This window comes from Aplidium turbinatum, chromosome 3 (assembly GCF_918807975.1).
Source record: "Aplidium turbinatum chromosome 3, kaAplTurb1.1, whole genome shotgun sequence".
Classification (NCBI taxonomy): domain Eukaryota; kingdom Metazoa; phylum Chordata; class Ascidiacea; order Aplousobranchia; family Polyclinidae; genus Aplidium; species Aplidium turbinatum.
This window is the reverse complement of record NC_137474.1, coordinates 45655839-45673858: the sequence shown is the minus strand read 5'-3', so window position 1 is coordinate 45673858 and position 18020 is coordinate 45655839. Positions and strand designations below refer to the sequence as shown.

The window sequence follows — 18020 nt, the reverse complement described above, 5'->3', positions numbered from 1 at the left end:
CTGGTGCTAAAACTCTTCGTACAGCTACCCTAGCTCTTGTTCATTCCACCGCTGAGTACTGCGCGCCGGTCTGGTGTCGTAGTTCTCACACCCACCAGATTGGTACCGCCATCAACGACGCACTGCGTACTGTGACTGGATGCCTGCGTCCCACTCCAACGGACTGCCTACCCATCCTAGCAGGCATCCAACCCGCTGAGCTACGCCGTAAAGGAGCCACGATTTCTCTCGCTTGCCGTGCTTTGGACCCGGACCATCTCCTCCATGCAACATTCAAGAGACCACCACCTATAAAGCAGCGGCTGAAATCAAGACGCCCCTTTGTGGCTGCCGCACAACAACTCCTTAAGAACGCAGAAGAACTTGGTTTAAGTGCGGCACACTGGACGAACCACATGTGGAACACGGAGTGGCAAGATCACACCTCCACGCTCCGTGACTTCATACCCGACGCCGATCCCTGTCCACCAGGGATGTCCCTCGCAAGGCTTGCGTGGGTCAGGCTTAACCGCCTGTGAACTGGCGTCGGCCGCTTTCGTTCGGACATGCACAAGTGGGGCCTGGCTCCTTCATCGGAATGCGAGTGTGGTGCCACAGAACAGACCGCAGACCATGTCATCCACCACTGCCTAACCCACCGGCCTCCACACGGTGCGCATGGTCTGAGAATCCTGGACGACGAGACTGCTGAGTGGCTGAAGATTTCCTGCCCTCCAATCTAGCCTGGAAAGATCGCTCATACGCAATCATCATCATCATGGAAATAACCACTTTCTAGCTCTAACAAGCCAACCAGCTGATAGAGAATCCATCACTTAATTTGCTTTGCATCATCTTCTTTTCGTCCCTTTCACGTCACAGAAAAAGTAGCTTATGATTGGTTGATTGGTTCGAGGTTTCAGATGCAGTGGCAGAATTTTTTTTTCTTGTTAAAGTGGCTACCCGTGTAAATAGCTAAGGTTGAAGTCCCGGATGTGAGTTTTGGAGTGCAAATAAACTTAAGATGCAATGAGGTTTATCGTATCCAGGCTGACACCTGGTGGTTGAAGATTTAGAATAAGTGGACGGAAAGGCAAGGAAGCTAATCTCCGTGCCCACCTTCAGGCATGCCTTTATGTGTCCTGCCAAAGACACAGCCGCATGCTCTTGAGCGGTGTCGAACCGGCGCTCTTTCGAGTTCCCTTGCAGAGCTCTCACCACTCGCCTATGTAGCCGACAATGACGCCACGAAAAGTGAAGCCAATTTCTTCACTCGGCCACCATCTTGGGTTTTAGTTCCTCTTTTCAATGTCTTTACCGCAAAATACTTTGTCATCACTGAACCAAAACAAAAACTCATGTTTACTACTTTGTTTTAAGAATGATTGATTGCCTGATTCTTCATCATCGGATTAAGGAAACCTCTTCAAAGATTAATCCTAACAATTCCACATACTTGTGTGGAGCTTTGAGCTTCAACTATAGTGCAGTCACGACTGCACTACTAGTGACGCAGGTCGCAGGTGCAGTTGAATGAAAAAATGTCCTTAAAATTCTTATCAAAAACGCAAACCCCTAAGTCAAACCGGCACCGCTTATTGTCGATTTTTTGTTTACAATAACGAGGCTTTAATTTGACCTATCGGGAGGACAATTGCTTGAGCACAAGTCTTCATAATTATATCTTTGTTTCGTTTATTGTCCGCCCTGATAGGTCAGTTCAATAAGCACCGAATTGGTGAAGGAATAAACGACAAGACCAATCAACGCCAGTTCGATTCTCCGGATGAGCGCTTTACCACAGCATTTCAAGAACACCTGTCCCAACATCTCACTCAAGTCACCACCATTGCTCAAGGGTGATAACATGCGGAGTCCGTAGATTTTTAAGCTAGAAAAGAAAAATTATTTTTTACAAGGAGCAATCAAACAATAGCTAATTATAACGATGATAGCGATGAATTCAGTTCGTAAACTTTTATTTAGAATGCTTTGAACGGATTCTTCTATATTGACTTCAATACTGTTGTCTTGCACCTTCTAATCGTACAAAGATGGTCATTGGTCACACTATGATTAGCTACCAGTGGGATAGCCAAGATATCATGCTACAGGTAAGCGTGTGTAGAAGATTTGTTGTTCTGACTCAATGAAATGCAATTGAAACAAAATCTCAAAACGCGTTGAAAATTGCGAGGAAGGAAATATTGGAAGTCATTGCCCCGACAAAAAATTCCGTCATTTTTACATTGATTCAACGTCTGCAGACGCTTTTTGCTAGAAACGACGGAATTTGTTCTATGACTTTGGTTGACCTTCACCAACTTTAAGTTTCAACATCAACGCGTCAAATCGCGATAGCAACGTCAAAGTACGTCTCATAGATGGTTTACTACTTTGTAGTAAGCGAAAGATACGGTAGAGTAAACAGTGCAGGCAAGTAGGCTACAATGCTCTTGTGCAATTCTCTGTTTCAATGACAAACTATATTCGTACCATGAATATAATTTGCCAGTTGATCAACTTGATCAAATATTTGTAGAAGAAGGTTATTAAAAATAGTTTATTTTCGCTAAAAAATCGCCAAATATCGTCTGATTGATATAAAAATAACAACGGAATCTTCTGCTGCGAAGTTATTTGTAAATCAGCCATAGAAATATCATTTTGATTATTTGCTTTTATTTAATTTACTGCATTCCCATTCGCCATATGCTTTCTTTATACATCTGCGGGAAAATTCGGTTAGAAGGTCTAGAACAGGGTTCGGCAACCTGTTGCTCTTCAGCTTCTCAGAAGCGGCTCTCCTAAATTTGACAAAGCTTAAAACTTAAATTTCCGTTTCATTATACTAAAGTTGATAGACTAATAACTTAGCCTATGATCAATAAAATAGTACCAAAGCATTGTTTACAAGTCATACAATTATGATGCAACCATGAGCCCTCATTGCGTGTTGACAGGCTACTGTGTGTCATAAAACGAGAGATTTTTTTACAATCTTTGCCATTGAAGTTTTGACTACCAGGTCAGTTAACAGCTTTTATCACCAACCAAGCCCGCAACCAGGGGGGGGGCATTGGAGGCATTTGCCCCCCCCGACATTTTTTGAAAAAATTTTAAGCGTTCTATGCAGCAATTAAGCAATTCTTGAAAGTGAAAGGCCGGCAAGTACGATTGATGCGGTGTCAGCAATAGAATCCCAACAAGAGTTTTATCCAAACATTTACAAACTCTTGATAATTTTGGCTACACTTCCAATCACAACTGCTTCTGCAGAAAGAGCATTTAGCGGTCTACGACGCTTGAAAAGTTACCTTAGAAGCACTATGGGGCAGGACAGGCTTTCTGGACTAGGTCTCATGCAAATCCATCGTACTCAAATTCCAAGCGCGGAATTGGTGTTAAACGAACTTGCCAAATCAAGTAGAAAGTTAGACATTATGCTCTAAATTAAAATGTCATTTTGCATTTGCAAAGTCAACTTCTTTGGGTCTACAAACATAAAAACTTGTTGAGCCAACAAAATGTTTCAGGATTGTAATTTGTAATTACCGTGTTGAGTTTATTCATATGTATCTGTTTGTTTATGTTGATGTAAATATATTTTATTGATTAATTTATGACTCCAGTCGTGCCAATGCAGTTCGTAGCCTGCAGATGTTGTATTTTATTTGTAGCCTAATCGACTGAACACATTACTGTAATGTCGTAACTTTCTTCCTTGGGTAGTTTTTTTTTTTTGTTTGTTTATCTTTATCCTGCATTGCGGGAAAGCGGACTTGAGCGCTATGCATCGGTGTACGCCTTCCGACATACACCTGACCCACGCTGCAGCCGACAGCAATGTCTGATTTTCCGGTTGTCTACTCTACTTATGACTTAAATTTGGTACTACCCATTACTCGAAATCGATCACTGGGTAGAGGCAATTATCGTAAAGTTTCTTGCCCAGAGAAACAACAGCAAGTCATAGCTAAATGAGAAAAGGTTACAAAGGCTAGTTTCTTTTACTGCTGTACTAAACAAAAACGTGATTGACATAAGTTATGACCACTGAACCGTAACATGGTAGTGCCACACATTTTATCAATGGGCGTGGACATTAACATAAAAATGTCACAATGCATCATTTTAATGTTTGTTCTTTGATAAAAATTAAATGCCCCTCCCGAAAATATTTGCTGGTTGCGGGCCTGTCACCAACAGAATGCCTTTCTATCAGTAGCCATGCGCGCATTGCACAAGTAAAAAAAGAAAGGGATTAAACGAAAACAAAAGATTTAACATAGCACGGAAAGATAACTTTGCAGGCAATGCAAATGATGTTGGCACAGAGGCGTAGCCAAGGAGGGGGGTTTTGGGCCCCCTTTGGCACGCGTATGACGTCACAATATTGAGAATGATGCTTTCAGTCTAAAAAAAAATTGCCTAATTTTAAACAAAATTGCATTAAAAGAGCGAGTTTTGCCAATACCAAACATTCAAACATCTCAGCCAGGAATTAGCAACAAGAAAACACAGAGACTTAGCTTTTTTTCCAAAAAATGCCGAAGAAAGCATGATCGTATCCTTTTTCTATGCTACCGGACAGCACCATTTTACAGGAATATTCGTACCCACATTTTTATTGAAAATGCTCTCAGAATGCACCAAATTCAAAGTAATTTTTCAAAATTTTCTGGGGGAGGCCCCCCAGACCCCCCGCCGTTGGGTGGCCAAAACCCCCCCCTTTCAAAATTCCTGGCTACGCCACTGTGTTGGCATACCTGCATGCTTAACCTGTGAGGGAAATCCGAAAACAACAAAAAATGTGACGTACAAAAACATTTCCAGAACACCATATAGAGCATTTGTTACAAAGTAAAAACGGAGCAGTGTAGAGAAGCAGAGTAATAAACGGATAAAATCCCATGCAGCAGCACAATGTTGCTAGTTCTGAAGCAGCTCAAGAGATTGTAAAGTTTGGAAAGCCGTTTACAGAAGGAGATTGCATAAAGGAATTGTTTTCTAAGAGAGCAGGAAAACTGAGTTTCGATTCATATTTACAAAAACACCACAAAACATGTTGGCTGCATTCCTTTTTGTGACTACTCATTTCTGGTTGATTGAGATAGGAGATGCATACTTACTGTACCACGGTACCAATATACCGAACCCACTGAGTGCAATATTATGTCAATCACAGAGTACTTTACATTGAAGTCATGTGGACAACTTAATGTTTATTTAGAGCCATGAGATTGTCCATATGTACAACTGGTGCAGGTGAAACCCAACAAGACAGAGCACAAGGGTGAGTGACCCACAAACCAAAATTTGAAGGAAAGTGCTTTCAATTACTATATCAAAAGTGAAGGCAGAAAAATGCAGATAGCTGACGTCTATGGTACTGCAGCAGCTTACTTGGAGAGGTTGGTTGGTTTTATATAGCGATGTATTTATCGCAGATTGGAATAGCTTCAAAGTTTTCCAAAGCAGGCAGCTTCAGTCCAAACGTGCAGAGGCGTAGTTGAGTAGGCCTACATTGTCACCCTGAATTCAATCCTTCAAGCAGTTACTAGACCAGCGTTTCTCAACCTGGGGGTCGCGAAGTTTCTGTCATGGGGGTCGCAAAGAATTCCGAAAAAATGAAAAATCTTTACAGCAATCACTTTGTATGCAGTAATGTCGTAGCAAGGGACTAATTGGTTGCACTGTTACGAAAGAGAACGCCTAGCTCGGTTGTAGGCCAATTTATCATCGTGTGTTTAAGTAGAACGAATGAACTGAGTCAGCCTGTTTAACAGTCTCAATACGTTAGTTGTCGAAAAACCTTGGTCGGCGGTGTGAAGAAAATTGCAGAAAAAGTAAAGAACAAAGTTGTTGAAAAGGCAGAGGTGGGCAGTAACTAGTTACAAAAGTAACTAGTTACTGTAACTAGTTACTTTTTGAGTAACTGTAACGGTAACTTCGTTACTATTTTCCAAAAGTAACGAAACGCGGTAACATTACTCTGCACATGTTTGTGTCATGCTTTATGCGTGTTTGCTACGCGTTGCTCAATAATGCATTCTTCTCGCAGCTATATCGGAGCAGCACTGCCCATGCGCGGCGCTCTTGTTTTGTGATCTTATGGAGCAGAATTGCAATATTGGCAAATTCATCGCCAAAATCCAGTAATCTGACGATTTTTTAAGACGTTTGGCTTCATATTTATGGTTTGGCGATTTGGCTCTTTTTTAGCGCTTTTTGAGAACTGATTTGGTTAAATTAATTGCTTTTGGTGATTGATCAATATGTGACTTTCTATGCAATGTTTAGCAAAAGTGTTTGGCAACACTTGATAGCTCAGTTCATGCTTGTCGTATAGCTGCCAGAGGTGTACAGGAGTCGTATTTTTGGAGCATTTAGGACCCGGAGTCTCGGTGTTACGTTCACTGTTCACTGTTCGCAACCTTATTACATCATTGTTTTCTCGATTCAAAATTGGAAGTCGATGTCTAAGTAACTTCGAGTCATAGCAGGGAAAACAAATTATTTCCTTTGTTTCGAGAATTTAAAGAGAATATAGTTTCGGAAGAGAGTTTTCTTTTTTGTACCAAAGACAGGCAAAACACAACAATACCACATGGTTGAGCATTACAACAATATAGTTTACATATTTACAAGTAGTTTAACAGTCAAACGTTTTCGGCTTAACTTAAGCTCTCATCAGGAATCTGAAAATATGTATAAATTGTAATAAATTTAAACTTTTTGAAAGTAACTATATAACTAACTGACTATAAGCATCAAGAAACACGCAACGATTATAAGCAATAGTGTGGAAAACAGACAAACGGAAAACAAACTACATTAGGAAAAGGCAACTGCGTAACTAGAAAAGAATTTGCACCACAGGGTGCGTGATACATCTAATAAATGTTGAGGAGAATGGATGCGCCTCCCGCAAATAATTGTTTGTTTAAATTTGGATTACAGCGTTTATGTTGAGATTTATGAGTAACTGAAAGTAACTAGTAACTGTAACTAGTAATTGTAACTAGTTACATTTTTGAAATCGGTAACTGTAACGGTAACTCAGTTACTATTTTGGCCAAGTAACTGTAACTGTAACTCAGTTACTTTTGAAAGTAACTTTGCCCACCTCTGTGAAAAGCATTTGTCTAAATCAGATTTTAATTATTGTGCAGTTGCGTTTAGTGAGTCAGGAGTAAACGTATTTCAGTGTCTATAAGCATTTCAGTTCTATGGCCTACTTACCATGGACAAGAAACGAAAATATTTTAAAGGGTGTTTTACTTCCATAGTTAGCAACAGCATTGAAGCCACAGTGTGTTTTGTGCAATGTAGTTCTCAGAGCTGGATTTATGAAGCCATCAAAGTTAAAACGGCATTTAGAAACAAAGCATTCCAATCACATCAGCAAGCATTTAAAATATTTGTTCAACGCCATGTGGCCGGTTTGAAACAGCAAGCATTAAAAGTTGTGACATTCAGCAGTTCTTTGAAATTAAATGTTACTATCTATAGCAAAGAGAGCAGGCGAGGGGTCGCAGGCTGTATTAAACACCTAAAAGGGGTCGTGACTCGTGAACCACAAAAGGTTGAGCAACACTGCAGTAGATGCTACGAGTTGTGTAGCATTCCAATTGAAAGCTTTACTAACAAAATCTCTCAAAACCATCATAATGTAAGCGTTGAAACAATAATTGCGGGGTTTGTCATGTGGCATGCAGATGAAATTGAGACGTCGTTGAAGAAAGTCCAAGTTCCTCCTGAAAGGTCAAAACGAATTGAAAATAAATGTTTTCCGAATCTAAAAGCAAATTACATGGAACTGCGTGTTCTGCAGACCAGTGTGGCACTATAGCAAGTATAGCGAACATGTAGCAAGTGTCGCGACAGGCACCAATAATGATGATAATAATAATTATGTTTTATTTGCGCATATTGCGATCACAGACGAGACACAACAGACAACAGGAAGCAGAAGTGATATTTAGTCTTCCAGTCAGCTGCTGCCTTTATTTTGGCTTGCCATTAAGTGTCTTTGCGGAAACACAGCCGCGTGCTCTGGAGCGGTGTCGAACCCACGTCCTATCGAACGTCGTCTTTCATCCTCCGCGGCCCAGTATACATTCTCACCATGTCTGCGTTTATCGCAGCAGCAGCAAGTACAAACACCATGACGTCATTGAGATATGCTCTGACATTGAAGCGACGATCGCGACACCAAGGGCATTTGTTGCTTCATAGCAAAGTTGCCTTATCGCTGAGACTGAAGTGCTTTGAAGACACTTTCGTTTGCTTTATTTGTTGTCTCTGAATGTTGAAAAGATGTAAATTACTAGTTTTAGAACTAAACATTTGTGATCTCCAGTTTGTTGGGTCGCGGCAACTTGTCCATTAATGCAAGTGAATAAAATTGTGATGAAACATTTTATAACCCAAATGAGGCTTTTATTCACTGAAATATAGAAACACAAAACAATAATAACTAATGACAAACTAATAGCAATAGGTAACGTAGTAGGCATACAACACAAACTTCTACTGCAGTATAACATATAGTTTTAAACATAAGACTGCGACGCTCTGACAAAGCAGTTGAAAAGAAAGGTTGCTTGCGGTGCCAGAGTCATCGCGCTTCTTAATCAAGCAGCAGATGACGTAACTGCCAAACACAAATTCCATACGTTGTCAAGACGTAAATACCACATTATTGGACCATTTATTTGACTGCTTTATGTTGATATCCCAATACACTACGTCAATAATCTTTCCCAAGTCTCTTTCCTGGAAAGAGATAGAAAGAATCGTGACAATGTACTTACTAGTGAAGAATAATCAACAATTGTATTAATTTCTGGTCTTGACGTATGGCGTATGAAATCAGCATTGTTGTTTGGAACTCAGAAATTATTGTTGCAATGATGCAACGTTATAGTCAGCGTCATACCAACGAAATGATCACAATAATCCATAGTCGACGTGTTGCCCGGTCAACAAGTTAGTGATTTTTTACATTAAATAAACGTTTGTATACAGTAGGTTGAATGAATGCAATAAGCTAATAAAATCAGGTAATCGGCTGCAGCATCATTGACCTAGTTGATACTAGCTCAGTAAACACAGTTAAATAATTAATTATTCTCAAACGGTTCAGCTGATTTGTTACTGAGAATACTCTTAACAAAATTTTTTACAACGTACCATGTCCGATAAGGAATTGTTTGTAGGAGTTTGATTGCTGGAGTTTGCACAAACACTGGGTGTTGATAATAATTCAACTAAATAAACTACTTTCAGAACGATAATTAGGAAGAGGGGTTGTTAGGAAAAAATTCAAATTTAGTTTAGCTCTGATTTCAGCATACATACATATATACGGTATATATTTCAGCATACGAGCAATGTTTGCTTCGGAATATTACCTTATTTTGTTAGTTTTTGACATAAAAGCGCTTTACTCCCTTAAACGAAACTTTCATCACCATTCTGAAATATGGATGCCCGACATCACTGGTCAGTTGAATAAAGTGTGCTTGAACGAACAAAACGAGTGAGAAAATTTTGCAACATGAAAAAGATACATATAAAATATAACAAGCCAATAAACGATTCTCAAGCTAAATATGCGTTGCCCCCTAGACAGAGGTTGGCTGATTTGGCTCCAACTTTGGCCTTAGGGCACGGGGGACGGTTAACAGTCCTGGTGGGGCCAGCACATTATGGTAGATTAATGTAGTGTTGATAATTAGTAGTGTTGATAATAATTCAACTTACCAAACTACTTTTTGAAGGATAATTAGGAAGAGGGGTTGTTTGGAAAAAAATTCAAATTTAGTTTAGCTCTGATTTCAGCACACGACGGTGTATTATAAGACGTTTGGTAATATTTTTTTGATTTCCTTCCAAATCTCTCACCCTCTTCTACCCTGAAAATTATTTTTTGCAAGAAGTTTGTTTACCGCATATCAAAAATTGCCTCATATTGTGTTAACATAACTTTCGCTTTTATTATTTCCATCTCAAATGTTACATGCTACTTCACTAAAACACACCAGCATTTTGCAAACCAGGCTCAAAACAGTTTTTTTCTCCAAACTTTGCAGTCAAAAATAAAGTCAATGATAAAGTTGTCGTTTTGATTTGTGCGCATGACCACGTGCATTTGCAAAAGCGTAGCGTAAATTTAGTTTGTATAATGCTGGTTATATTTAAGCCGCCGTACATTAAAATTTTCAACAAACCTATCTTCGTAAAAATGTTTATCAAAAATAAACTCTCTTTACCTTTTTGTTTTGATAACTTATTGAACTGATCAAACGTCTTTAGTTTCTGTCTGCACAATTGAGTGTGAACAGTAAAGTAGTGGATGGTTGTCCAACGTGTGTTGATTGCTACGAAAAGTCCTATGAAACTGACACCACACATTACACCCACTGTGATGTGAACTCTCAGTAGCTTTAGTTATCAGATACCGTTACAATGCACGCATTATAAGCCATGCAAGAAAGGGCAACGTTAAAAATGAACTGTTTTTTTTAAAACTTATTTGCTGATTGTTCTTGTGACCCATAAGCCTAATATGAAGAGCTTTGAGATTTAGCCCTGCGTCTTTTGACTAATCCGAAACTATGGGTGTGACAGAAATGTTGTAAACTTCCCCAGGTCAAGAGCTACCATTTCGTCGGCGCCAAAATTGTCACTGTCATCATCAGTGAGCTAGAACATGACTGTCTCTCGAATGTTCTTTGGCGTCTCAAATTTGCATTACTGGCAAAGAACAGATATTCCGGATTGCTGTTCAGGTCTGCATATGATGTCAGTGGCGTACGCAAGGGGGGGAGATAAAACTCCCTTTATTGAGCTTGATATTGGAATTTTTATTATTGTTTTATTGCTTATCATGGCTTTTATTAACGCATAATCCTCTATATCTCTTCACCAACGCAACTTACTAATAGTGTTTGTGTAGTTTTTGTTTTTGAATAAATAGTAATAGTTTAGCATAAACAACTTGTTTTGTTGGCAATTACAGCCATAAAATTATCTGGAAAAAAAAGAGAAAAAATTTGACTAGCTGAGATCAAAATTTCTATATTTTTTGCTTGCTTGTTTAATCAAGTGTAAGTCACAGTTTTCTGGTCCACTTAGGTTACTCTAGTCAAGGGAAAATCGACTCACGTTGCCAGTAATCGACATTAATGGGCAGGCCCACACTGAAGTTGTTTTGTGTAAAGTCTTGCTTGGGAAAAAGTCGAAGTAAAAACACAAAAATGAAGTACTGTATATTTGTAAAGTATTAAACTGTATTTTTAAGAAAAACACGGTTTTAAAAAAAAAGTAGTTTGAACAGCTTCCATCTGATAGAAACTATAACTGATATCATCGCGAAGGATCAAAATCTGTGAAAATCACTTCGAGAAATTCTTTGCTATGATTTTCATTTTTCAATATTTAAACCAAGGTAAACCTCAATATACATAGGCTACTCTTGTGTAAAACGATGAAAATTCTTTTTCCCTTGTTTTTAATTAGCTTTATCAGACAAGGAAAAGGTTCCGCATTAAAATAATGCAGTTCAGCATATTTCCCTTGTTTTGTCAGATATGCATTTTGTGTAACAATGCTTTAGAAAAATTGCTGAATATGGTATAGCGTTTTAGATCCAGTCAGACAATGTAACTTCGTGGTTGATCACGGAAATGTGTTCGATAACAAAAAGGCACAAGAGCTGCTGACTGATAGATTACGTTACAAAAACGAGGCATTGTTTTCCGTTTTTCAACCCAACAACAACTCTGCTCCAAATGACATAAGCGTCTACATTTTTTTTTTGTAAAGATATCGGCCTTTCCAGGTTTTGAGGTAAGCTTTTGTGAAAATAAGCTTTTGAAACTCAACGTTTCAATAAAATGTTTCAAATTATTGAGTTGGTCCTAATGGTATTTTCTACTGAGATATATCAAAACTTTTGATTCCTCGTAGAGAAAAATAATTTTGTAATCTCTGAAGCAACTGCAAAATTACCATTTAGGTAAAGATTCAGTGTTGATACAATATGTGCTATGTTTGTGAAGGCACAATAATTTAGCTGCGCAAGATTTTTCCGCAAAAGCATTGCAGTTTTAGATAGCCGATATCAAGTTCTTTTCAGTATTCTTCAATCTTTAGTTTTTATAAAACATTTTAACAACATTTATAAATATTTATATAAATGTACCGGTACATGCAGAAGTTTATTGACTGGTCAAGAAGTCACTCCTTATTGTTTTCCTACAAGAAATCAACAAAAAACTTACCACATCAGTCGGTTTGTTTTATAAGGTAAACTGAGTTTTGACAAGAATTTTCCTACTGCTCCTTGTTATTAAAATTAGTTTGCGTTCTTCTGGTGACTATATACTAGGTTACCTCGTGATGTTAAAGATGATAACTAGCTTTTGTATTTCCGACGTTTCGTCAGTCAGCACGACTGACTTTATCAAGGTGGCTAAAACAGGTTAACACAACCTGTTCAGCAACGATGGCACAACACAAAAACATACTGATAAAATGAGTAAAGTAAAGCAGCAAGAATCAGAATTAAAACACGCAACGATACCTAGAGGTTAAACTAAATGCAGTGAATGCCTAAAACCAGTAGGCTACTATCCATCAGCGTAAATTTATCTATCTATTGGGCCACTGTCAAGAAACGTTGAAAAGACATCAGACAAGACAGAAAACAATGGGATTAGCAATAACAATGGTAGAGAAGACGCACTGAGAATGGAAAAGGTGAAGCTAAAGTTAAAGTAATTTTTTGTACACAGAGGGGAAATTCTGACCATCTTTTTGGTTAAGAGCATGTTGTGCCTTCTGGTTTATGTACCATTTTTCTGTGAACAATCTTTTTGTATAATCCTTTTCAGTTTTAAGAATGGTGGCGTTGGTCCAAGTAATTTTATGGTCTGAATTTATAGAGTGTTTGCAAAGAGCGGAATGCTCTGGACGTTGAAATTTAATAGCTCTTTGGTGCTCGTTGATTCTAGATTTAAGATCACGTTTTGTCTGTCCAATGTAGATTAAATCACAGTCATGACACGGAACTTGGTAGATTTTCATTTTTGGATGTTAAAGTGGTTCGCCATAGCAACAATAAGAAACTAACCACTACCATACACAAAAAACCAACACATACAGACAGATACCTGCAGTTCAACTCACATCACCCCAAGCATCAAAAACTCACAGTGGCCAAAACATTGTACAACAGACTGGACACTCACATAACGGATGATTCTGAACGTTCACACCACAAGAAAAACATTCACAACACTTTAATGCTCAACGGATTTCCACGAAAACTTGCTTGCATACAGCGACCCAAACCGAAACCTTCACTTCCTCCTTATAAATCTTTCACTTGTCTTCCTTACATAAGGGGGGTAACCGACAAAATTCAACGTATCCTCTATGGCATAGGAATCAAGGTTGCGATGAAACCCTATCTGACAATAGGTAAATACCTTCCCTCCGCTAAAGACCCCATGAAAGAAGGTGAAGTTTCTGGATTGATCTACCAAGTTCCGTGTCATGACTGTGATTTAATCTACATTGGACAGACAAAACGTGATCTTAAATCTAGAATCAACGAGCACCAAAGAGCTATTAAATTTCAACGTCCAGAGCATTCCGCTCTTTGCAAACACTCTATAAATTCAGACCATGAAATTACTTGGACCAACGCCACCATTCTTAAAACTGAAAAGGATTATACAAAAAGATTGTTCACAGAAAAATGGTACATAAACCAGAAGGCACAACATGCTCTTAACCAAAAAGATGGTCAGAATTTCCCCTCTGTGTACAAAAAATTACTTTAACTTTAGCTTCACCTTTTCTATTCTCAGTGCGTCTTCTCTACCATTGTTATTGCTAATCCCATTGTTTTCTGTCTTGTCTGATGTCTTTTCAACGTTTCTTGACAGTGGCCCAATAGATAGATAAATTTACGCTGATGGATAGTAGCCTACTGGTTTTAGGCATTCACTGCATTTAGTTTAACCTCTAGGTATCGTTGCGTGTTTTAATTCTGATTCTTGCTGCTTTACTCTACTCATTTTATCAGTATGTTTTTGTGTTGTGCCATCGTTGCTGAACAGGTTGTGTTAACCTGTTTTAGCCACCTTGATAAAGTCAGTCGTGCTGACTGACGAAACGTCGGAAATACAAAAGCTAGTTATCATCTTTAACATCACGAGGTAACCTAGTATATAGTCACCAGAAGAACGCAAACTAATTTTATTACCAAATGCCTGGTGAACAGTCTCTCTCTGTTTTTGCTCCTTGTTATATTGTAAGTTGGAAACGAACGCAAAATGACATTTTTTTAGCATTGCTTATCGTATGGTCTTTGATCATTTCAAAGAAACTGGGATGTAATTAAAAGATTAATCAAAGCAACTCAAACTTTGAATTGGCAAACAAAAGGCGGAACCATTACGGTTGAATGCTCTACAACAGGGGTCACCAACTGGCGGCCCGCGGGCCGCATGCGGCCCGCCACGCTGTATCGCTGCGGCCCACGGAAGGTATCAGCGTACAAGTAGGCCTACAGTAGAATTCGCCTATAGTGACTTTGGCTATAGTGACATTTCGCCTATAGTGACACCTGCTGCAAAGTCCCGTTTGCATACGCAACAGTTGAGTAGAATTCGGCTATAGTGACACTTCAGTTATGGTGACACTTTTTCCGCGGTCCCTTCAGGTGTCACTATAGGCGAATTCCACTGTATAACTAAAAAAAATACTTTTCTTGAGGAGTTAAAGAGCACAAAGGCAAAAATTACTTTCCGGGAAGCATATTTTCGCTTTGCATACGATTCCACCAACCGACCAATCAGATTATAGTTTTAGGGGGGGGGGGGGGGGAGGGGTTGCTTAAAGTTATTCCAATGCGATGTCCAACCACACTGTCTCAGTGGTTGATTAAAACGTCTGTTTTCGAATTTCGATATTGTCTATGAGCATAGGGTTGCTTATTTTAAGTTTGCAAATGTCCTGTAAACACTAGTGCGAGTTTCACCGTTATTGTGTTTCACGAGCAGTGTTCTCTTTATAAATGCAAGTTTTTGTTGGCAAAATAGGTCGGTGTGCCAACTCAATTTATAATAAATTGGCAAAATATTATATATAAATTTAAAGACTTTTTCTGATTGTATTATGAAAATATTTAACTTAGTACTGCAAAAATTTTTTTTTTTTAAAGAAATATGGAACGCTTCACGATTTTGCGTGTCATCCTTGCGCAGGAGCTATGCTAATCTTCTCTGTATCGTTTATGTAGCCTACTGCTGAAGCAAGTACTGCAAAATGTTGTTAATCAACAAATTCGTGCCATGCTGATAAGCACCGCAAGTGACAGTTGTCTTATAATAAAAGAAAGATGGTTTTATAGACTCTCACAAAAAGGATGAAAAACCAACTCATTGCTTTTTTAGAGGGAAGACTGTTCAATGTTCATGAATTACGATTTTTCGGTGATTTCCACAAACGTTTGTTTCATGGTGCGTGGTTTCTTTTTCCATGTTATTGGAGCCTATTTTTCGGTGATATGTTTGCAGGTCACTATTGTTGCCTGTATTGCGATGTGTCAAACATTTCCTTGTTTACTGAAACTATTAATTGCAAGATATCTTTTGCGAAGCGAAGTGACAACACCACTCTTGCTTGGCGATGAATATTCTGATGAAACCGCTCGCCTCGCTATAAGTGCACAAAACAAGTGGCCTCGTTTATTAGGCATTGTTAAAAAAGTCAAAAGTGTTGTAAAAGGAGCTTGGCCTGGCAGTAGCATTGTTCGATTAATTTTGTTGCTGCGGTATTATAATATAAATATTAACAACATGTAACGCTGGATACTGAGTATGAAATGCGTTTCTCTCTAGAATAAAAGTCAACCTACCTAACATTTTGTTTCTCGGCAGCCGATTTGTAGCAAGAATTGACAGCGATAGACACCGTGTTTCGCCCATGAGGCTGGGCTCGTCAGTATCGCACCACTAATTCTGCCACAATGATATTCGACCACCGCTTTACCAGTCAGTTTAACTTAACTCACTTGCTACAAATCGGCTGCCGAGAAACATATCGTTGATTGGAAAGTCTGAATGGCTTGCGTGGAAGCTACACCGTTATGGTTAGCGAATCGCAGCTGCTCGCTGTACTAGCGAGTGCTCAGCCTTGTGCTGATAGCCGGGAAGAACGCCCCTCTCTTCACATACCTAACATTTTATTAGTGCGGCCCGCCACAGCTCTCCTTAGTGCCAAAGAGGCCCGCATGCAAAAAAGGTTGGTGACCCCTGCTCTACAACAAAGCCAACTCATGAGATATTTGCGTCGTAGTTCCATGCACGGCGGCGCTCAGTAATCTTATTATTCCAGATAATTTGAAAACAAAACAACTAGGTAGTAGCAAGCTAAAATATCAGAGTATGTTATGAAAATCATGCCATATCTCTAAAACGATAGACAATAGCAACGTCATTTAAAGCGGAATAAGTGGCCTAATTGAATAATTTTAGGAAACTTCAAAAAATGTCAAAGGTCTGTTTCTCATAGTTCTTTAGCGATATTGCTTTAAAATGTACCAAGTCCCACACAACTCCCTCAACAGAAAAAAAAACGGTTAAAAAATATTAAAAACACTGTCTAATGTTTTTGAATAACTCTGATTGTATGAGTCAAAAACACGACGGGTTAACCCACATTATTCTGGTAAATTTTGTGAGAAGCCTCGCGACAGGCTACACTATGTGTCTTGACCAAACGTACTGTTTTTTATTGTATAATTCTTACGAAGTAATATTATCTGTTACTATCTTATAGTGACCTTTGATTGCGAAATCCTTATTATGTAATGTATTGCTGGAAGATTCTGCATACGTACGAGACAAGAAAATTTTCCAACTAGATCGAACAATTTGTCTAGTACTAGCCTTTGCTTTTATGACGTCACAAAGACGTTTATGGATAGCCAAACTTGACCAGAACAATGAGTTCTTATGACTTAAGATTATTGTACCTTCAGGAAGTTACTGGTCAAAACAACTTTCTATAAATAGTGGCGTAATTGACGTAATCCATAGAACAATAGAAATGGAGATTATTATTGAGATGATTAATTATTGTTTGAGAGTTGAATTGAAGTTGAAGTTATTGAATACGAGTAGATGAGAGTTGGTGATATTAGAAGTTGTGATCGAGATTAGAGTTGCATAAGAAGCTGTGAGTGAAGTAAATTAAATTCGATCACAAGAGTTACAGGTGTTGGAAACTATTGCTGTTCACAGTTATTTTTGACTGTTTGTTGGTTGTGCTGAACCATTCGTTAGAGTCCTTCAAGAATTTTCATTTATCATCTCATTAGTAGAACTTTTTGACCATTATATTGATTGAAGAATCGTGACAATGTACTTACCAGTGAAGAATCATCCACAATTGTATTAATATCTGATCTTTATGTATGGCTTATGAAGTAAAAGCTATGGTTTCAATTTGAAATTAGATTTAGCAGCCAAGGCTAGTATGCTGCTTGCGCACTAGAAATTAAATAAGAAAATTAAAATCAGTCTTTTGATGTTTTGGATTTCCAAACCGGGATGTAAATAACAAACATATCGCGCTAGACGAGCACTTACCGTATGAGCACTTACCGTATGAGCACTTACCTATATGATAACACAGCCAACAAAAAATTTTTGGCACAAAAGGTGAGAGTCATTCTAAAGTATTTCAGTCCCCTGATTCCGAAAATGCACTTAGTTTTTTCGAATTGGCTCTAGTTTTCGAGATATTCGACAATGAAAATATTTTTGAAATCGTTACTCAAAAGCTTTCAATTGGGACATTACTTATTTTTAGCCCTGCTTACCATTGTGATGTCATAATTGCACTTGTCTAGTTCAATTGGTTGATATTGTACGAAACTTCAAACTTCAAGCAAGCTGTAGCTAACTGCTCTAGGCTGCTGCTGAGCTGAGTCGGAGTCTGCCTCGCTTTCTGAC

The 18020-nt window shown here is 38.6% G+C and overlaps 1 non-coding gene across 1 annotated transcript; it reads right to left on the bottom strand.

The window, feature by feature from the left end:
• Positions 1 to 15221: 15221 nt before the first annotated feature.
• LOC145767676 (U6 spliceosomal RNA) lies at positions 15222 to 15325 on the bottom strand. Its single transcript, XR_014288843.1, has one exon. It is a non-coding gene; the product is annotated as a U6 spliceosomal RNA (small nuclear RNA).
• Positions 15326 to 18020: the final 2695 nt, after the last annotated feature.